The 20648-nt window shown below is 44.3% G+C and overlaps 1 protein-coding gene across 5 annotated transcripts in view; it reads left to right on the forward strand.

Moving 5' to 3' along the window:
- Nucleotides 1-1253: 1253 nt before the first annotated feature.
- Dym (dymeclin) overlaps nt 1254-20648 on the forward strand; it is a 267246-nt gene continuing 247851 nt past the window's right edge. For 2 of the 5 annotated variants that reach the window (XM_038330159.1, XM_038330164.1), the window contains exons 1-2: nt 1254-1523; nt 4942-5079. The gene's annotated coding sequence lies outside the window, so the exon portion shown is untranslated. Of the gene's footprint in view, nt 1524-1599; nt 1748-4650; nt 4706-4941; nt 5080-20648 lie in introns of those variants that run through there. The other 3 variants (XM_038330162.1, XM_038330161.1, XM_038330163.1) reach the window with 3 other exon arrangements.

Genomic DNA, 20648 nt, shown 5'->3' on the forward strand with positions numbered 1-20648 from the left:
TGAACTTACTGCATAGCCAAGGACGACCTTGATCCTCCTGACTCACTTCCCAACTGCTTGAATTACAGGTGTGACTCACTTGTCTTTCTTCACAAACAAGCTTTCAAATAAGTAGACATCCACACCATTTTTTACAATGGTTGGACAAGAGCACCTTCCCCTTCTTAGCTAGATCCCCAGGCACCTTGTGTTTTAGTATGCTTTGCTGTTCTTCTGCAAGCTCAGTGAACTTACTGGCAATTATTATTGTAGAAGAATGTGTAGGCTGGCAAAGTGGCTCAGTGGGAAAAGGTGCTCACTGCCAATCCCGGGCGCCTGAATTTGTCCGAGGATCCATGTGTGTATTGAAAATCAGCTCCCATAAGCTGTCCTCCATTCTATATACTTGTGCCATGGCATGCATGCACTTGCCCCTCCCAGTAAATAAATAGATGTAAAAGTGAGGTCTAATATTTGTACAGCACTTTACAGAGAATGTAGGCTCATGGCAATTATATAATGGAAGTAATAGTGATAGCTGTTTCGTAGGGTTACATATAAAAATAAAAATATCAGTGAACAGCAAATAGGAAACAGTCCATAATGTGAATGGTATCACTGCAATGGCTACAATTATGTACGTATTTTAGATGAGGATAGGTTAATACTCAAGGGTGTTAATTTGGTAACCTCAGGTCATTTGACTTAAAATTCCATATTTTTCTATAAGACAGTGTTTCATGTAGGCTGGCCAACCCCCTCACATAACAGAATGGCCTTCATCATTCAAGTACTAGGATTACAGGCTCAAATTCCATACTATTTTGTTTTGTTTTGAGACAGGGTTTTGCTTCGCAGCTGTGACTGGCTTGTCATTCAGTACGCTGTTCACGCTGGCCTTGAACTCTGAACAATCCTTCTTTAGCCTCTTAAACAAATACCATACTTTTGGCACTACACAACATTGGTTCTCACTCTGGTGAGACTCGTCCTGATTATATTGCTGAAGGGTCTAGATCTTTGTGTTAAAAATATTTTATTTTTCAGTTCTTCAAAGCCTGCTATGTTGACGTTGGTGTGGTTATCGAGCAGGAATTAACAGGGGCCTTAATCTCAAATTACCAGTTCAGGTACTCTCTCGCTCTAGAGAGCCTAGAGTTTGGGGCGGCTGCACTTTGCCACGTGGCTTATGTGGTTGCCCGGGAGACGCTGGGAGGGCGGAACGGCAGAAGGACTGCATTTCCCAGAAGCCCACGCGTTCGGCGTGCCACGGGACCGCCTGCTGCTGGCGCGCACCCGGCCGTTCAGTCCCTAGCCGCGTCCTCAGCCGCTTCCCTCTTCTCACCGCAGCCCCCGCGTCTCCGCACCGACATCTCTGCGATCGAGGCGCAGCGAGAGCCGAAGCTGGAGCCGCTGAGCGGCGGAACCATGGAGCCCTGAGCCGGCGTGCACACCTGGGCCGCTGTGTGCCCGCGCTCCCGCTTCCCTGCTGCCCGCTCGCCCGCCCTCCGCGGCTGGAAGGGGAGACTGCGCCGCCGACACAGGTGGGCTTCCCTGACAGGGCACCGCCCCGCGGGGACTGAGCCGGAGGTGACCGATCGCGAGCCGGAGGGCTGCGGCCCCCGAAGGTCGGGTCGTCCCGGGGCTGCCCTGAGCTCGGCGGCCCCTCGGCGCCCGGTTGTGCAGAACCAAGTGAACTGGACCCCCGGCCGGCCCGCGGGGACCTAGGGGTTGCCGGAACGACGGGAGCTTCCGGACACTCGCCGAGGTTGGCTGGACAAATGGGCGTGTGATGGGCAGGGCGAGCAGTAGCGTGTTGCGCGTCTGACATACACATTTTTATTGGCAATATCATTCTGTACTGTGAAATGCATGCTTTGGAAGTACCCCTAAAGTACAGCTCTTTATCTTTTAGTCTCTTCCCATCGCCCTACAGCAATCCCACAGCATTATTTACCTCCTCGAAAGAGCTCTGTACCCATTAGCAGTCGTTCCTACTCCCCCTTCACACTCTGCAACCATCAGTCTATTTTCTGCCTTGGTGGATTTGCTTGAGTCATTGGGTGTTCGCTGGAGGGTGAAAAGGGTCCAAAGTGGGGTTTGAGGGAAGTGGAGCGATCAAGCGGGTGAAAGAAAGTACTGAACAACAGCCAGGGCATGATTGTAAGTAATGGGGCTAGCAAAGACTGGCTGGGGACAGAGGAAGCGGGATCCTTGAAGGTCTAGAGAAGAGATGCTGGTCAGGGAAGTGAGAAAATGGGAGTGGAGGTGGTGGGGAGCAGAGTAATTTTACCAGAACCAGATACTTGTGCCTGAGTCGAGGGCTCAGTCGAGGAAGACTGTCTGTCAAATGGGTGAATGGTAGCTGCGGAGGATGAAGTTCATGGGTTTCTAGAACGACTGTCCTGCTCTGGAGTTTTCATTTTAGATAATCTTGGCAACTCAGAGAAACTGGGCAAGGATGAATATCCTCATCTGGAAGATGAAGAACTGGCATTTTAGAGGTTGGGGTACTTGGTTAAGCTTATAAAGTTAGTATGTAGGCAGAAGGAGTTGAGACCAAAGTATAATTGGTGAAACAAGTTGCAAGGTTATTAAAACACGGAGAATTGATATAGGACATTGTTAATAGGAAGGGGATTGATCTGTTGAGATCTGTGTTAGCCTCACAGTGGTTTATCCCAGCACTGGAGGCAGAGACAGGCGGACCTCTGAGTTCGAGGTCAACCTGGTCTGCACAGTGAGTTCCAGGACAGCCAGGGCTACACAGAGAAACCCTGTCTTGAAAAACCAAAAAGAAATGTGCTATAACATTCCTTTTCGTTTGTTTTGGTCAAGGTCTTGTTGCTTTGTGGAAAGGTTGAGGAAAAAAGTGGAGCAGTGGTTCTCAACCTTCCTAATGCTGTGACCTTTTAATACAGTTCTTAATGTTGTGGTGACCCCCAACCATAAAATTATTTTCACTACCTCATAACTGCAGTTTTGCTACTGTTATGAATCGCAATGTGAATATGTGTTTTCTGTTGTTCTTAGGTGACCCTTGTGAAAGGGTCGTTTGATTGCCCCTCAGTGGGTTAGGACTCACAGGGTGAGAACCATTCAAGTTGTGTAAGTGGTAGAATCCTTGCCTGGCATGCACAAGGCCCTAGGTTTGATCCTCAGCATCATGAGGAAAAAAAAGAACAAATATTGAACTAAGATAATGTATTCACATACCATTACCCACTCTAACAATGCAAGTTTAGTTCCGTCTGTCTTTCCACGCAACCCTGTTCTCCCTCATAGTTATCTTTTTTTCTTTTCTTTTTTTCTTTTTTCTCTTCTATAGTTATCTTTTTTAATATAATTTATTTTTATTTTGTTCACATTAGTGTTTTTCCTGCATGCATGTCTGTGCGAGGGTGTTGGATCCTGGAGTTACAGACCGTTTTGAGCTGCCATGTGGGTGCTGGGAATTGAACCTGGGTCCTCTGGAAGAGCAGTCAGTGCTCTTAACCACTGATCCATTTCTCCAGCCCCTCTTGCAGTTATTTTAAAGTAATCGTAAATATAGCATTTCAGTAATACCTGCAGGAGATTGGTCTCCGTCCCATACTGCCGGCATGCTTATAATATTAACTTCTCACTGTCCTTAATATTTATAAGGACTTTGTTTTTAAAAGTTGGCATCTTTTTAGGTTTTATCTACTTTTGTAGAAGAATAGCTTATTGAGTGTGCTGCTGGGGCTCTGGGCTGGGCCAGAGCGGGAGCCCTGCTGCCCTTGGTTTCTGTCTGATAGGAGTGGGCCTGAGCAGTAAACACGTCCATGTTTCACGTGATGAAATATGTAGTGTTGTCCCACATCGAAGCATGGACTTTGGCGTGACCTGAATCTGTGTTCCCAGGCCTTGGTCATTCAAAAGGGCTTCAGAATAAACTCCTGTTCCCTGAAATAACAAGAAACCATAGTGTCTCCAGCTTCTCCAGTAGCTCCTGCTGTCCTTTAGTTCTGCTTTGAACTATCAGTATGGCTCATTCTTTGTGAAACAATGAATGAAATTCTGTGACATTGACTCACTCTTTTTTTTTTTTTTTTTCATTTCTTTTCTAAGACAGGGTTTCTCTGTTGTAGCCCTGGCCGTCCTAGAACTATGTAGACCAGGCTGAGAGACCCATCTGCCTCTCTCTCCCGAGAGCTGGGGTTAAAGGCAACTCCTTCACATAAGGATCCATGTGACTGGATCAGTTTCATATGGATAATCCAGGTTAATTCATATCGTGTTGCCTTTTTAAAGATTATTATTTCTGTTATTATTGATTTTGCATGACTATGGAGAGCTGAGGTGGCTGTGTATGTGTGCTAAGTACTGCACCGACAGCGTCTTCCTAGCCCCCACTTTCTTTTTCCTTAATTCAGTCACCTCTCTGAAGTTTCTCCACTTCCCTTGAACTAAAAGATCTTCTGCCTCAGCCTCGGAAGTGCTGGATTACAGGCTTGAGCCACCATACCTGCTTTTGTGGCTGTCCCTTTTGGAGGTAACATTATCTTGAGTTACACAGATGACTCCAAATGTGGACGCCTTTGGAGGCTGTTACTCTGTCAATCTGGGCACGCTTTAGAATATGCAGATGATGGGCTGGCTGGAGCAGAGAGGCCGTGCCTGGGACTTGTCAGTGACTGTAAACAAGTGCTGAGAAACACCTGTGGCCCTTGCTGTGTCACTTTGGCAAACGAGAGCTCGAAAAGTGAGTAAGCATAAAGCCATCTAACACCATGAGACATTTCTCCTTCCTCGTTCCCTCTCCTCCCTTCCCCTCTCTCCCCCTCCTTCCGTAATAGGGTCTGACTATACATAGCCCAGGCTATTCGTTTTGGCCTCTTTATTATGTTTTTAAAATGTTAGATATTGTAATCAGAATTCTCTCTCTCTCTCTCTCTCTCTCTCTCTCTCTCTGTGGTGGTGTTGGTTTTCATGCACAAGGTGAGAAGACAAGGGTTCTCCCAGACACCCCTAATTCAGCAGGAAAAGAAGGCTCTTGCAGAGTGAGAGAAAATTTGATCTGCTGGGAGATTTGGACTTGAAGTTCTTTCTCAAGTACTGTGACTCAGCTGTATTCGGGTGAGTGCTGTGGGCCAGAAAGCAGAGTGACAAGGTGGCATTTGCTCCTCTCTGTCCTGTTCCACACTGCTAAGGAGCTGTGGCAGTCTCCTGGCCGTGGGTGTGAGGCACCTGGCTCTAATGGTGGCGTGCCTTAGTGCTTAGTTTCACAGGGAGGCAGTGGCGATTCTGCGATCTGCTCTCGTCTTCAAGCTTCATTTCACTAGCAAGTTTTTTTTTGGGGGGGGGAGGGGTTTGGAGACAGGGTTTCTCTGGGTAGCCCTGGCTGTCCTGGAACTCACTTTGTAGATCAGGTTGGCCTCAGATGAAGGGATCTGCCTGCTGAGTGCTGGCACTAAAGGTGTGTGCCACCACCACCCTGCATAGTGTTTTATTTTTAAAGTGGAGCTTAATTTCTGAACTTAATGTGCTGGTAGTTTGTAGGTCATCTTTATATTATTTATTTCTAGACTGAACTAATTTAGAGAATTAGTTCAGAAAAGACTTTAAAAGAATTAATTAGAAAAGACTTAGTCTTTTCCTTCCTTTTAGATTTTTGAAGTTTTTGTAATAATAGTAATAGTAATAATATTTTTTATGACAGTCTTACTGTATAGCTCTGGCTGGCCTGGATGTACACCAGCCTGGCCTTGAGTTCATAGAGATTTTTATACCTATGCCTCCCAAATGCTGGAACCAAAGTTGTGTGCCACCATGCCTTGCCAGTTTTATTGAATTCTTTCAAAATTGTACTTCAGAAGTGGCTGTCAAATATTTCTTTTGTCATAGGATAGTATATTTCTTTAAAACTTTTTTTTGAGATTTTATTTATTTGCTATATATGGAGTTCAGTTTGCATGTATGCTTGTATACCATGATCATGCAGTGCCTGCAGAGGCCAGAAGAGGGCGGCATCAGATTCCCCTGAACCTGGTCATAAAGGGGTGTGAGCTGCGATGTGGGTATTGGGAACAAAACCCTGTTCTTCTGGAAGAGCAGCCAGTGTTCTTAACCACTGAGCCATCTCTGCAGCACCCCTGATAGTACATTTCTTTTGGGGTTAGTTTGTCATTAAATTTTGATTTTTTTTTTTTTGAGACAGGTTTTCACTGTGTAGCAGAACCTTATTCTGATTTTGCAGCAGCTGCCTCAGCCTCCTCAGTGTGGGGATTGCAATCCTGAAAACTCGTGTATGTCCATAACACCCTAAACGCATCCAATCTTGACTGAAGTCAGAAGCTAAGTAGGGTGGGGGCTGGTTAGTACTTGAATGAGAGACATTTCTGACAACTACTCCTTCAAAATATCTCAGGCGATCAGTCCTCCACCCTTTTTCTTATCCTTTCAAAGCCTCCGGTATCTGTTAGGATTAGGGTTTCGACCTGGAGCAGGTTAGCTTTAGCATGTGACTAATGTGTCTCTCACAGGACGGAGTCTGGAGGTCTGGCAGTCCATTGTCTTGGGGCCGAGTGGTTTCTTTGTCATTCCTAGGACATAGACCTTGATGTTTGGGTTCAGGAGGAGGACTGCTGGAGTTGGAGCTAAGAAATCTAAGCAGCAGGGGAAGGAGAGCCAAGAACTGGCTGTCTACTTAGGAGATGCTAATGTATCTTCTAGTTAGACAGGAATATGCCTGGTTGGAAAGGACATTTCTTTAGCAAATGGAAAGAACGTCTGGAGATTCTGGGGGCAGTAGCATCTCCCGCCATGCTGTGTGAGTAGTTCTCTGTTTGCGGCCTGCAGACTACACACTTAAACAACTCTAAATTTGGACCCCAGTTCTGTCATTTGTTTGCTTTGGTGTGTTATTAACCACTTGCCCCTTGAGATGGAGTCTTAGTTTGTCACCTAAGCTGGTCTTGAACTCATGATGCAGTCTAGAAGACTGACCCTAACTCCTTGAGATCCTCCTGCCTCAGTTTCCTGAGTGCTGGAATTGTAGGCATGTGCCACCACACCTAGATAGTCAACCTTTTTGACTTTAAATTTTTTTATGTGCAGAAATGGGACTAACATTTACCTTATGTTGGCTAGAGAGAGAAATGGAGATCAACCAACCAGTCTATAATCAATCATTTAGATGTCTGTCTACCATTCATGTTTCTGGATGTAGAAACCTGATTAGGTATGGGGAGGTAGACGGAAGAAGGGTATCTCTTCATTTCAGTATTGGGACATTGAATTTGAGGTGCTTTTGGGGTACCAGGTGACAATCAGATAGGTACCCCTGGCACTCACTGGAGGTTCTGGATTGGGTTCGTCGATACGTAAGAGTGGACTTCACTGATCTAGAACTGGTAGGGATACATGAATTATAGGGCTGTAATGTTTGAAGTAGGAAGGCATGTTCTATCTGGGTGTGGTGGCACATAACTCCAGGAGAGGTACAGGCAGGCAGATCTCTGAGAGTTTGAGATCGGCCTAGCCTACATAGTGAGTTCCACACCAGGCAGGGTTGTATAGTAGGTACTGTCTTAAAAATCAACAAACAAACAAATAAATAAAATCATGTTTGCTGTGTAGTAAGTCTCTCTGTGAAGCATTAAGTATCAGCTTATGCTCTGGCTTCATGTTTTTGAGACAGGATCTTTCTTGGTATCCCTGGCTGTCCTGGAATTAAAGGTGTGTGCCTCCACTGCCCAACTTGTTCTTTTTTGTTGTTGTTGTTGTTTTTAAAGATTTATTTATCGGTTATATACAGCATGTTTTCCTGCATACCAGAAGAGGGCATCAGATCTCATTACAGATGGTTGTGAGCCACCATGTGGTTGCCGGGAATTGAACTCAGGACCTCCGGAAAAGCAGGCAATGCTCTTAACCTCTGAGCCATCTCTCCAGCCCTGTTGTTGTTGTTTTTTTTTTTTTTTTTTTTTTTTTTTAAGACAAAAACTTGGTATGTATTCCTGGCTGACCTGTGACCTGGATCTCATTAAGTATCCCTGGTTGGCCTCAAACTTTTCAAGAGATCCACCTGCTTCTGCCTCCAGAGAGCTGGGATTAAAGGTCACTGCCACACCCAGCTTTTTAATTCTGTTTTTAATTTTAGGGTCCTGTTTTATTCTTTGATTATACCCTATCTGCATGTGTCTGTGTTTGCCTGTGTGCATTGTGTGCCTACGGAGGCCAGTGGTCAGTGTTGGGTATCTACAATTACTTTTCTTCGTGCTAGTGTACTCTGGGAACCTTCCCCGTCTCTGGAATTCACTCTTGCCTTGGGCTTTTTTTTTATTATTATGCATACAATATTCTGTCTGTGTGTCTGTCTGCAGGACAGAAGAGGGCACCAGACCTCATTACAGATGGTTGTGAGCCACCATGTGGTTGCTGGGAATTGAACTCAGGACCTTTGGAAAAGCAGGCAATGCTCTTAACCACTGAGCTATCTATCCAGCGCCTTGCCTTGGGCTTTTTATTGGGTACTGGGAATCTGAACTCAGGTCTTTGTGGCAAGTAATTTACTGACTGAGCCATCGTCCCTAGACTAGATTGTTTTCTTTTTTGGTAATATCCTGTTCTTGGTTCATGAAGCAGTGTGTTGTAGAGATAATATGATGGATGTAGTGGTTAGAGAATGCACCCGCACCCTACCTGCTGGGGTTTGACGTCATTTTAGGTAAACTAATAAGCATTCTTTGTTTTAATTTTTTTTTTTTTTTAGGCTAAGAGTTGGTAGGTATTATAATTATTTTAGGGCTTGTGAGCTAAAAGGCAAAGTGAAAGACTCCCCTGCCCCCACTCCCGAACTGGTGGTACTTGCCAGTAATTTCAGCACTTGAGGTTGAGGGATGTGTCCTTAGTGCACAGGAGGCTCCGAGTCTGTCCTTAGCGTTTTATAACCTGGGCATGGTAGCCATGCCTGTCATCTCAGCATTTGAGAGGTAGGTAGAGGTAGGAGGGTCACAAGTTCAAGGCCATCATTGGCTACGTAACAAATTTAAACCCAGCTTGGGCTCTGTGAGACCCTATCTTGAGGATTTTGTTTTGTTTTGTTTTCCTAAACTAGGTTTGGTGGTACATAGTTGTAATCCCAGCACTCAGGGGTCTGAGGTAGGGGGATTGAATGCAAGGTCAGTCTGGCAACCAGTCTCAAAAACAAACAAACAAAAAAGCTGAGGAGTGGTGGCGCAGGCCTTTAATCCCAGCACTTGGGAGGCAGAGGCAGGCGGATCTCTGTGAGTTCGAGGCCAGCCTGGTCTACAAGAGCTAGTTCCAGGACAGGCTCCAAAGGCACAGAGAAACCTTGTCTTGAAAAACCAAAACAAAGAAAGAAAGAAAGAAAAACAAGACTTTTATTATTAAACATTCTTTTTAGATTTATTTATTTTATGTATGTGAGTGTTTTGCTTGCAGGTATGTCTGTGCACCATGTGTGTGCCTGGTACCCACAGAGATGAGAAGAGGGTGTTGATTCTCCCTAGAACTGGAATTATGGATAGTTGTGAGCTACCATGTGGGTTCTGGGAATTGAGCTGAGGTCCTCTGCAAGATCAAGTATTCTTAACCACTGAGCCATCTCTCCAGTCCATTATTTATTATCATTATATCTTTATTTTTATTATTATTGGTAGTAAAGAATTGCTTGTACTGAGGGGCTGGAGCAGTGACTGTATGTCAATAGTGGTTTTCTGTGAAGCGCTTGGGCCTTCGAATACTAGGCTGAGTTCCTAGGACATAATATCAAGACCCCGCAGAGTTTGTACATCTTGCATTCCTTCAGGGATTGTAAGTTTGTTCAGTCTCTTCGTTCCACAGTATCCACCACGGGCTGTCAGTCGGTCACATCTTTACAGATGCTACTGCAGGCTGCTCTCCTTCCTTTAATCTAGCTTTTGATTGGTGGGTTCATGTGGCGGTCAGGACACCTTGCAAGAGTCAGTTCTCTCCTCCTGCCAATGGGTTCCAGGGACCGCACGCAAGCCACCAGGCTTGGTAGCAAGCACCAGCTGCTACTGGTTAATATTTTCCGGCATTTTTTGAAAATAATCACAACTATCACTATTCCACATAGACTATTTTTTTTCTTTTTTTGAGTAACTTTTCACTTTAAATGTTAAATTTAAGTCAAATATTATATTTTTCTCTGGACACAGTTCTTGGCGTCTGAAATGTAATACAGTTTGACTCAGCATTTATACATGTCTTTCTTTACTTGGCTATCAGATGAACCATTTTGAGATCAAATTTGGTTGTGGCCTCATTTTCCCTTGTTATTTTTGGGAGGACATTGTGAGTGATGAGGTGCTTTGTTTGAAACGGTCTAGTTTGCTGATCCCTGCTCTCCCTCCTGAGCACTGTGTGGCAGTACAGGTTAGGGTATTCCGGTGAATTGCAAAGCTTGCTGTGTTGTGTTCTTCTGGTAGATAGCTACAGTGCTAGTAACAGTTAAATGCCTGACATTAAGTAAGATAAGAGATGTGTTGGAGGGACACATCTCTTTTAAAAGCCTTTAAAAGCACTTCTAATTTTTTGTTTTGTTTTGTTTTTTTATTTGAGACAGGGTCTTACTATGCAGCCCTGGCTGTCCTGGAACTCTCTCTGTAGACTGGACTGGCCTCAAACTCACAGAGATCTGCCTGCCTCTGCCTCCTGAGTGCTGGGTTTGAAGGCATGCGCCACCACGTCCGGCACTTCTGTCTCTTCTCCAGGACCCAAGTTCAGATCCCAGTCCCCTGTCGGGCAGCTCACAACTGCTATAACTCCATTGCCAAGGCACTCTGACACATGTGACATACACTCACATACACAGTACACATAAATCAATAAAATTTAAGAACTGTTAAAGGGGCTAGAGAGATGGCTCATCGGTTAAGAGCCTGTACTGGTTTTGCAGAGGACTTCAGTTCCCAGCATTCGTACCCGGAGGCTCACAAATTGCCCATAATTTTAGACGTTCTTATACTCTGGCCGCCTGGCCTCCTGGCCTCCAAGGCACCTGCACTCATGCTGTCCCACCCACACATGTCTGTACATGTATACATAGTTAAAAATAATAGATACAATGTCAAAAGAACTTTAGAAGATGTATGACTTTGTTTCCTTTTTTGTGTTTGTGAGACAGTCTCATTCTATAGGCAGGCTAGTCAGAGACTCTGTGTCCAGCTTGACCTTACGCTTGAAGCAGTCCTCCTGCCTCAGTCTCCCATGTGCTGGGCTTATGGACATGAGCCACTGTGCCTGGACCTGAAGTGCGGCTGAGGTATGTGCATCTTGGAAGCTTGCGCTGTGTGGAGTAGCAGTAGAAATGGACTGGGATGTTGTGTGTGCGTGGCAGGAAAAGCTTTGTAAGCCAAGGACCACACAGTGTTGTAATAAGACTTTCTCATGGACACCCACATTTTCATTTCATGCCATAAAAGTATTCATTGATTTTTTTGGTAGGCACTTAAAAGTTGTTATTTAGGCAGCTGGCTAGATTTGATCCGAGTACCACAATTTGCTCTCCATGAGCCAGGCAGTGAGAGCCAGTCCCGCCTCACTGGATAATGAAGAGTAAATGAGTCTGTGTGTTTTGAAGTGCAGCATAGGGCCTAAGGGACATAGTAGGTAATAAATTAAGTTTTCTGTTGTTACTGTGACTGCTGAGCTTTATTATCTCTTGGAGCATGTTAACTTAAATTTTCTCTCAGATCAGTCTGCTTTCTGTGAGTCCTTTCTCTGGTTTGTTTTGGCATCTCTATTTCATGTTAGAGGCATTTCCCCCCTTCTTTTTTCAAGACAGGGTCTCTTTGTGTAACTGCTGTAACTGTCCCAGAACTTGAGAACTTGCTCTGTAGACCAAGCTGGCCTTGAACTCACAGAGATCCACCTGCCTCTGCCTTTGGAGTGCTAGAATTAAAGGATGCGCCTCCACACTCACCTGTTAGAGGAGTGATAGGCATTGCTGTAAGGGTGGGTAAGCAATTGTTAAAGCATCCTGGGGGAGAATCCTCGATCCTTGGTCCTGGGTTGCAGTTTGGATTCCTCAGAGGCTAGAAACCTATTGTGTAACTGTGTAACGAGCAGGCTTGATCCCCCTGCATTCATCTTCTACCTCCTTGCTCTCCCACCTTGGCCATAGAGTCACAGGTCCTTGCAGTCAGCCGCTGGTCCCATGGACGAGGTCCCACAGGCCGCCGTACAGGTTTGATTCCATGGTTCCTTGTCTACATTTCTGGAATCTTCCCAGGGTTCCATGGGGTGAACTGACTCACTTCCTGTTGGTGTCCCTTTTGGCAGACACTCAGGTTGGGGTTTCCTTAGCAGCACTGGTTAGGATACACACTCCCTGCTCTTGTCTTTTTTGACCTACATCTTTTTATTTTATTTATTGATTTACTTATTTTTTGTTTTTTGAGATAGGGTTTCTCTGTATAACCCTGACTATCCTGGAACTCATTCTTATATACCAGGCTGACCTTGAACTCACAGAGATCTGCCTGCCTCTGCCTCCCGAGTGCTGGGATTAAAGGTGTTGCTCTGACTTCTTAAGACTTCGACTTTGATGCCCTTGTGCGCCTCCATTGCCTATCTTATTTTCATTGCTGGGTGAATGGTAACAGCACTTGGAGCAGTCTTTCAGAGACTTTCCCATCACTCTATGAGCCCTTGGTGCCTGTTACACTTACCGTGTTCTTTGGTTAGTGACCATTGACCGTTTCTCTAGTCACCTGGTCCAGCTATCAGATTTCTCTTTAGTGTAGATGGTGTCACATCTTCATGGCATGTGTTCTTCCCCCATATGCACACACCAAAAATATATTTATGTTAAAAAATTTTATTATTTTATGTACATCTGGGCGTGCGTGTAGGTGCCAGAGGAGACTAAAATATGGCATTGGATCCCCTGGAACAGAAGTTACAGGTGGTTCTGAACTGCTTGTTGTGGTTGCTGGGAACTAAACCTACATTCTCTGCAAAAGCAGGAATGCTTTTAACCATTGAGCCATCTCTTTGTCTCAAATTAAGGAAAGAAAGAAAGAAAGAAAGAAAGAAAGAAAGAAAGAAAGAAAGAGAAAGAGAGAAAGAAAGAAAGGGAAATAATTTGGTTAATTGAAAGTGCCATTGTACATACTCGACCTCAAATTCTGTCGTATTTCCATAGCTTCTTGGATAGAAATAACTCCAGCATAGTTATTACCCTAATCTATTGACCTATCTTTTGCTTACAGGTTTTATTTATTTATTATTATTATTTTATGTGCATTGGCATTTTGCCTGTGTGTATCTCTGTGTGAGGGTGTCAGATCTTGGAGTTACAGACAGTTGTGAACTGCCATGCTGGGAATTGAACCCTGGTCCTCTGGCAGAGCAGTCAGTGTTCTTAATCAATGAGCCATCTCTCCAGCTCCCTTTTAAAATTTATTTATTTTGGGCTGGAGAAATGGCTCAGAGGTTAAGAGCACTGGCTGCTCTTCCAGAGGTCCTGAGTTCAATTCCCAGCAACCACATGGTGGTTCACAACCATCTGTAATGGGGTCTGGTGCCCTCTTCTGGCAGAACACTGTATACTTAATAAATAAATAAAATTAAAAAAAATAAAAAAAATTATTTATTTTATTTTTCAGTTTAATAAATCTTTATTGAGCTCCCACGGGGTGCATGAATTAAGGATCTATAATTTACACAGGTAGAAAAGTGTTATGTTAGCCCCCCCATTTAAAGTGCAGACTGCATGCATCTTCTCTTCATGTTTCAAACGAATTATTTAGTGGGAGCCAGGCTCAGTTTGATGTTACCATATGTAACAAGGACAGCACAAATATTTTCCCTTTTCCAAAAAAAAGGGGCTTTGTTCATTAGTGGCAGGGACCTGGTTTTGTTACTTTTTCTTCTTAGTTATCACCTTCATGCCTAGCTGTCCGTCTGTAATAGTCCTTGTGGGGGTGAATGCTTGGCTGTGTAAGTGAAATATGAACCAAGAATGGTGATCGTATTGGTAGAAGCACTGACTTTTAAAGTGGCTCCTTATTCGGTGGTACAGTGATGAATTCAATGTAAATATTTTATTTGAGAGCCAGATATCAAATCAAAATGTCCATTAAGTAAAGATTTATGATTGAATTTTGACTGAGAAGTCAAGACTAAGTATATAACCTTCAGTTACTCACTTAGAGACACTGGCACAAGCCTGAAGCACATTGGGTTCTCCTTTTAGGAGAGCAGACAGAGAACACAAGGTTTCCCTTCTTTTTAAAATTTAAATGATAGCATGTTTATTGTTGGGGGGAGTTAAACAGTACAGAAGGACAGAATAAAATTTCTTTCTCCAGTTCTACAGATTCTTTTCTTTCTTAACTTTTTTTTTTCTTTTTTTGAGACAGGGTCTCACTATGTAGCTGTGAATGACCTGGAACTCAGAAATCTGCCTACCTCTGCCTCCAAGTTCTGATATTAAAAGTGATCACCCTGCCCGACTCCAGCTCTGTTCTTTAAAGATATTTTTTTTCAGCTTTTCGAGAGGGTTCTCTGTAGCTTTGGAGCCTGTCCTGGCACTAGCCCTTGTAGACCAGGCTGGCCTCGAACTCACAGAGATCTGCCTGCCTCTGCCTCCCGAGTGCTGGGATTAAAGACATGTGCCACCACCATTCGGCTTCTTTAAAAATAATTTAAGATGCAATTTATATCTTTATTGTTGTATGTTTGTGTGTGGGGGCACACATATGCCACTATGCAAGTCTTGATGTCAGAGGACAGCAAGGGAAGAGTTGGTTCTCTCTTTGCATGTGTGAGTCCTGGGGACCAAGCTTGGGTGGTTGGGCTTGGTAGAGTTGCCTTTACTAGGTCCTATGTTGCTGACTCCTAGTCCCATTCTTTAAAAGTAACCACTTTTGGACCATTGTTTCTTATAGGCAAGCTCTAAGTCTCGTAGAAGAACTGGCATGTTTGTGTGTATTGATAAGATCCTACTCCTGTTTGACTTTACTTTCTCTTTGTTGGTTTTGCTTGAGTTAATTAGAATATGTCTTAGTCACTGTTCTATTGATGTGAAGGGATACCATGACCAAGGCAGCTCTTATAAAAGAAAGCGTTTATTGTGGGTTCGCTCGGTTTCAGAGGTTAGTCCATTATTACCATGGTGGGGAGCATGGTAGTGATCAGCAGACATGGTGCTGGAGAAGTAGCTAAGAGTTCTACATCCATATCCCTAGGTAGAAAGAGAAAGAGACAGAGACAGACAAATACTGGGCTTGGCAAGAGTTTTTTTTTTTTTTTTTTTTTTTTTTTTTTTTTGGTTTTTTGAGACAGGGTTTCTCTGTCGCTTTGGAGCCTGTCCTGGAACTAGCTCTTGTAGACCAGGCTGGCCTCGAACTCACAGAGATCCGCCTGCCTCTGCCTCCCGAGTGCTGGGATTAAAGGCGTGCGCCACCGCCGCCCGGCTTGGCAAGAGTTTTGAAACCTCAAATTCTACCCCCAGTGACACTCATCCACTAATAAGGCCACACCTCCTAATCCTTCTAATCCTTTCAAATATGCTACTCTTTGGTAACTAAACATTCAAATATATGAACCTATATATTTGAGTATAACAATTATAGTACTGTTTAAAAGTAACTCCAGAGTTCAAGGTCTCTTCAGAGACTCAAGGAACTATCTTAACTATAATTCCCTGTAAAATCAAAATAAAAAACCAGATCACATACTTCCAACATACAATGGTACATAATATGCATTACCATTCCTAAAGGGGTGAAAGGAAGCATGTGAGGAAATACTGGACCATTGCAAGACCAAAAACCAGCATGGCAAACTCCCAAACTGCATCTTCATGTCTGATGCCAAAATGTTCTTCAGATCTCCAACTCCCTTCAGCTTTATTGACTGCAATACACTTCTCTCTCTTTGACTGGTCCTATTCCCTGTTAGCAGCTCTCTTTGGTAGGTGTCTAACATCTTAAACAATCTGAGTCTTACCCTCACAGCTTCACTCTGGTCCCTCTAGGCATCCATGCAAGGACACCCCTGACGCATGCCTGGTCTCTGACTTTCCTTAGCCTTGGAGGGAGAGTCTGCAACCTCCTTTTTATCTTGACTCTAAAGCAGTGGTTCACAATCTGTGCAGATAAGTTTCATTATAGATCAGAGAAAGAGTGGTTACTAATAACCACAGGACAGAGTAACTACTGGGCTACCTTGAAAGTTCTACCAAAGCCATTAATCAAAAACTCTGCAGTTTAACCTCAGGCAGGTTTTTAGGGCAGGGGCAAAAGGCAGCCACATTCTTTGCCTAAGTATCACAAAAATGGCCTCTAGAGTACTTACTAATACTCTTTCCCCCTGAAACTCCTTGGGCTGGGCCCCCACAGTTCAAATTGCTCTTGGCACTGTCTTCCATGCTTCTACTAGGATGGCTGCTAAGCCCTGCTTAAAGCTTCCAGCTGCTTTTTTGGTCCAAAGCCCCAAAATCTTTTATATTCCTCCAACAAACAGCATGGCCAGGCCTGTCACAGCAGTACCCTAGTCCCTGGTACCGACTTCTGTCTCAGACACTGTTCTGCTGCTGTGAAGAGACATCATGACCAAGATAACCCTTATAAAAGAAAGCATTTATCTGTGGGCTTGCCTACACTTTCAGAGGTTAGTCCATTTTCATCACAGTGTGTTGGCTTGTAGGCAGACATGGTGCTAGAGAAGTAGCCGAGTTCTACATCCTCATCTGTAGGCAGAGAAAGAGACAGACTGGGCCTGGCATGGGCTTTTGAAATCTCAAAGCCCATTTCCAGTGATACATGTCCTCCAACAAGGCCACACCTCTAGTTCTTTCAAACAGCACCACTCCCCGGTGGCTAAGCAGTCAAATATATGAGCCTATGGGGCCATTCTTACTCCGACCACCACAGAATTTCTTCACATTTTTACACATTTAAGATCCAGCTTATTTTCAAAGTGTTTTATTGTGTGCTGATCCTACAGTGTAATTTATCCCCAAGTGAAGACAGGGATAAAGCATTTGTGTAAACTGTCTAGGTTACTGTTCTAACAACAGCATGATGGGCATTGCATCCATAGAACGTGTCAGCGTGCGTTAGTTCATCTGCGAGATAGGTGTTCTTAGAATGCGGATAGAAAGCCCTTCCTTTATGAAGCTGACCTGTAGCAAGGCAAAGGCTAACTATATGAAAACCTTAGATGTCAGAGAATGTAATATCCCTTTGCCTTTGTTCTGCCTCACCTACTAGGTTCTCATTTTGCATGCACATGAACCCCAGCATTGGTGTTCATCTCCTCTCATCTTAGATTTGTGCTTCCTCTGTAGTAAGCAGGGCTGGGGAGAAGCCCTGTTTCCTAGCTTCCTTTTGGGTATCGTGTTAGAGTAGGCAAGTGGAATGGGAAGGTAAGAAGAAGCACCGAGTATACCTCCCTTTATTAGATTTTCCGGAACCCAGATTGGCACGAATAGGTGTTAGGGGCTTAATTCTCCCCATTTGGAGGTACAGGAATGCTTGTGTGTAGGGCTAAGTGAGCCAGAAAGGCTGCCTTGTGTTGCTATCACAGTGATTGGTGCTCAGATCCCATGACTCCATGCTAAAGAAGGTCCTTGTGTGGCAATGTGATCCTCGGAGGGAGTCTGTCCATGCCTTTGAGCCTGGACACCTGCTGAGGGTGAGGGAGATACTTTCTCCAGCCACTCCCATCTCCTGCTCCTTGCCTCAGGAGTTTTGGATGTGATCCTGCTGTCGACACACTGGGCACTCAGCGTGCACCCACCTGCATCCAGTGACTTAGAGTCTCTGCTGGTGATGCTCTGTCAACTTCTTAGAGTCCTCATGCTGTTAGCAGTTTGTAAGCCTTTACTACTCTGATGGGCTAAAAACAGTGCTTTAAAACATTTAACTTTTAGCCAGGCGGCGGTGGTGCACGTCTTTAATCCCAGCACTCAGGAGGCAGAGGCAGGTGGATCTCTGTGAGTTCGAGACCAGCCTGGTCTACAAGAGCTAGTTCCAGGACAGGCTCCAAAGCTACAGAGAAACCCTGTCTCGAAAAACAAAACAAAAAAAAAAACAAAACAAAAAAAATTAATTTTTTAGATTTCTCCTTTAAATTTTTACTTACGATGTGTTTGTCTGTGAAAATATATGCTACGTGTGTGTTTGCAGCAGCCTGGAAAAAGAACATTGCATTCCTTAGAGCTAGAGTTAGCAAGTGGTTGTGAGCTTTCAAACAGGAGTGCTGGGAACCGAACTCAGGTCCTGTGGAAGCGCTCTTAACTACTGAGACCCTTTGTTGTTTTAAACAATGTATTCTACTCTTAATTTAGGCTGGAGGTCTTTTTCTGTGTTTATTAACTTGGACCATGGCTATTTCAGCAAGCATCTTTGAGTACTTTCTTTTAGCAGTGTGCTGGAGGTTAATTAGGGATAAGGAAAAAAGTCTTGACTCTTGGCTCTCAGGAGTAATCCACCTAGGGAGACGCATTTTATATAATGTGGAATATGTCATTTCAGGCTCTTTTTTACATAATGGGAACTTGTGGGGAGGGACGAGGAGGTGACGGGAAAAGCAGTGTGGGAGGAGATGGAATCAGTTTCGTGTGTGTTGCGATGGTGGTCTTTTCTCCATGCATGAAAGTTGCTCCTTTGAAAGGCTGAAAGCGGCAAGCATCAGGAACAGCGTGCTTCTCTTTAAGGCATAGCTTATGTGCTAACACATAGGCAGAACACTCATCTACATTTTAAAAAAGAAAACATAAAATCCTAAGGATTTTAGGGATATTGATAGAAGTGGCCTCCTGATCAGAGTTTAGGGCTAGAAGGAGTGGTTTGAGAATAGTAGTAGTATGGAAATCATTAGTGAAACCGGAAGATGGAATCAGTTACTGTTAAACTTTTATTTTTATTTTTTTTTTGTTTTTTTAAATATATTTATTTATTTATTATGTATACAATATTCTCTCTGCCTGAAGACCAGAACAGGGCACCAGACCTGATTACAGATGGTTGTGAGCCACCATGTGGTTGCTGGGAATTGAACTCAGGACCTTTGGAAGAGCAGGCAATGCTCTTAACCACTGAGCCATTTCTCCAGCCCCCCCTTTTTTTTTTAAATATTTATTTATTAATTATGTATACAGTATTCTCTTGTGTATGTGCCTGCAGGCCAGAAGAGGGCACCAGACCCCATTACAGATGGTTGTGAGCCACCATGTGGTTGCTGGGAATTGAACTCAGGACCTTTGGAAGAGTAGGCAATGCTCTTAACCTCTGAGCCATCTCTCCAGCCCCCACTGTTAAACTTTTAAAAGAAGGGCTGGAACCTTCTGAAGTCTTCTGGTGCATAGGGAGGGGAAGGCTCTGGGTCTCTGCTGGTGATTGGACGGTGGGGCTTTTCCAGCTCCATCTTCATCTGTTTCTCATCAGTTAAGGCTTGGGGAGGTTCCAGTTAAAATGGAAGCACGTGATCACGTTTATGTGTGCATCCGTGAGTGTGTTTGTGTGCATGTGTTAGGAATTCTTGTTGAGTCATGGCAGAAGAGGTGCCCGTGGAACTCAGTTGTTAGCTTTGCCTTCATGGGAGTGGGGAGCAGATGGAGCTCTGTGCAGAGGCAGAGTGCTGCTCTCCCTTCTTTCCGTGGCCTGTTCCTCTCTGTCACTCCAGTCAAGGTGGGATGACAAGGACAGCCAGTGACACTTTGCTGCTGCTTCTTGGGCGGGGCAGCTATCCAAGGATGCGCTAGCCAAGCTTTTGTTAGTTGTCCCTGAGCTCTGACCTTTTGCCCCTGGACTGGGGACACAGTCTCCGGACTTCGTGGTGACCATGAGTGCTCAGGGGCTGCCGTTCTCTTTAACCCACCTCCAGTTTTCTATTCTTATGGAGATGCTGTGTCCCCTCTGACACAGCATGGCTGTGTCATCACTAAGAAGAAGGAACTATTGCAGCATTTCGAGGGAGAGGGAAGTGAGGAGACCCCATACTTCATGCTTGGTGGACCCCTAATTTTTTTTTTTTTTTTTTTTTTTTTTTGGTTTTTCGAGACAGGGTTTCTCTGCAGCTTTTTTGGAGCCTGTCCTGGAACTAGCTCTTGTAGACCAGGCTGGCCTCGAACTCACAGAGATCCGCCTGCCTCTGCCTCCCGAGTGCTGGGATTAAAGGCGTGCGCCACCACCGCCCGGCTGGACCCCTAATTTTTCTCAGTGTTCTGGCCCCTCCTTCCTAGTTAGTGTGCAATCTTTATTCATACTTCTAACCAAATGGATCTGAGCAGTTATTTTATATTTACCTTTGTGATGTAACCTGTTTTGAAAATAATGTTTAACTGGGTGGTGGTGGTACATGCCTTTAATCCCAGCACTCAGGAAACAGAGGTTGGCAAATCTCTGTGAGTTCGATGCCAACCTAGTCTACAGAGTTAGTGCCAGGACAGTCTACAAAACTACTCAGAGAAACCCTGTCTTGAAAAACAAAAACAAACAAACAAAAAAAAAGAACCAAAAGAAAAGAGAAAATGTTTATTTTTTAAGTCAGTATAAAATGAACAGTGTGTTTGTGTGTGTGTGTGTGTGTGTGTGTGTGTGTTGGGGGGGGGGTCTCATTCATAGTAGGAGGCATACAAATTAAAAACATACTGAAAAACTTTTTTTAACCTATTAGTAAGAATGAAGTAGTTTAAGCAGTTG

Source organism: Arvicola amphibius, chromosome 5 (genome assembly GCF_903992535.2).
Source record: "Arvicola amphibius chromosome 5, mArvAmp1.2, whole genome shotgun sequence".
NCBI classification, from domain to species: domain Eukaryota; kingdom Metazoa; phylum Chordata; class Mammalia; order Rodentia; family Cricetidae; genus Arvicola; species Arvicola amphibius.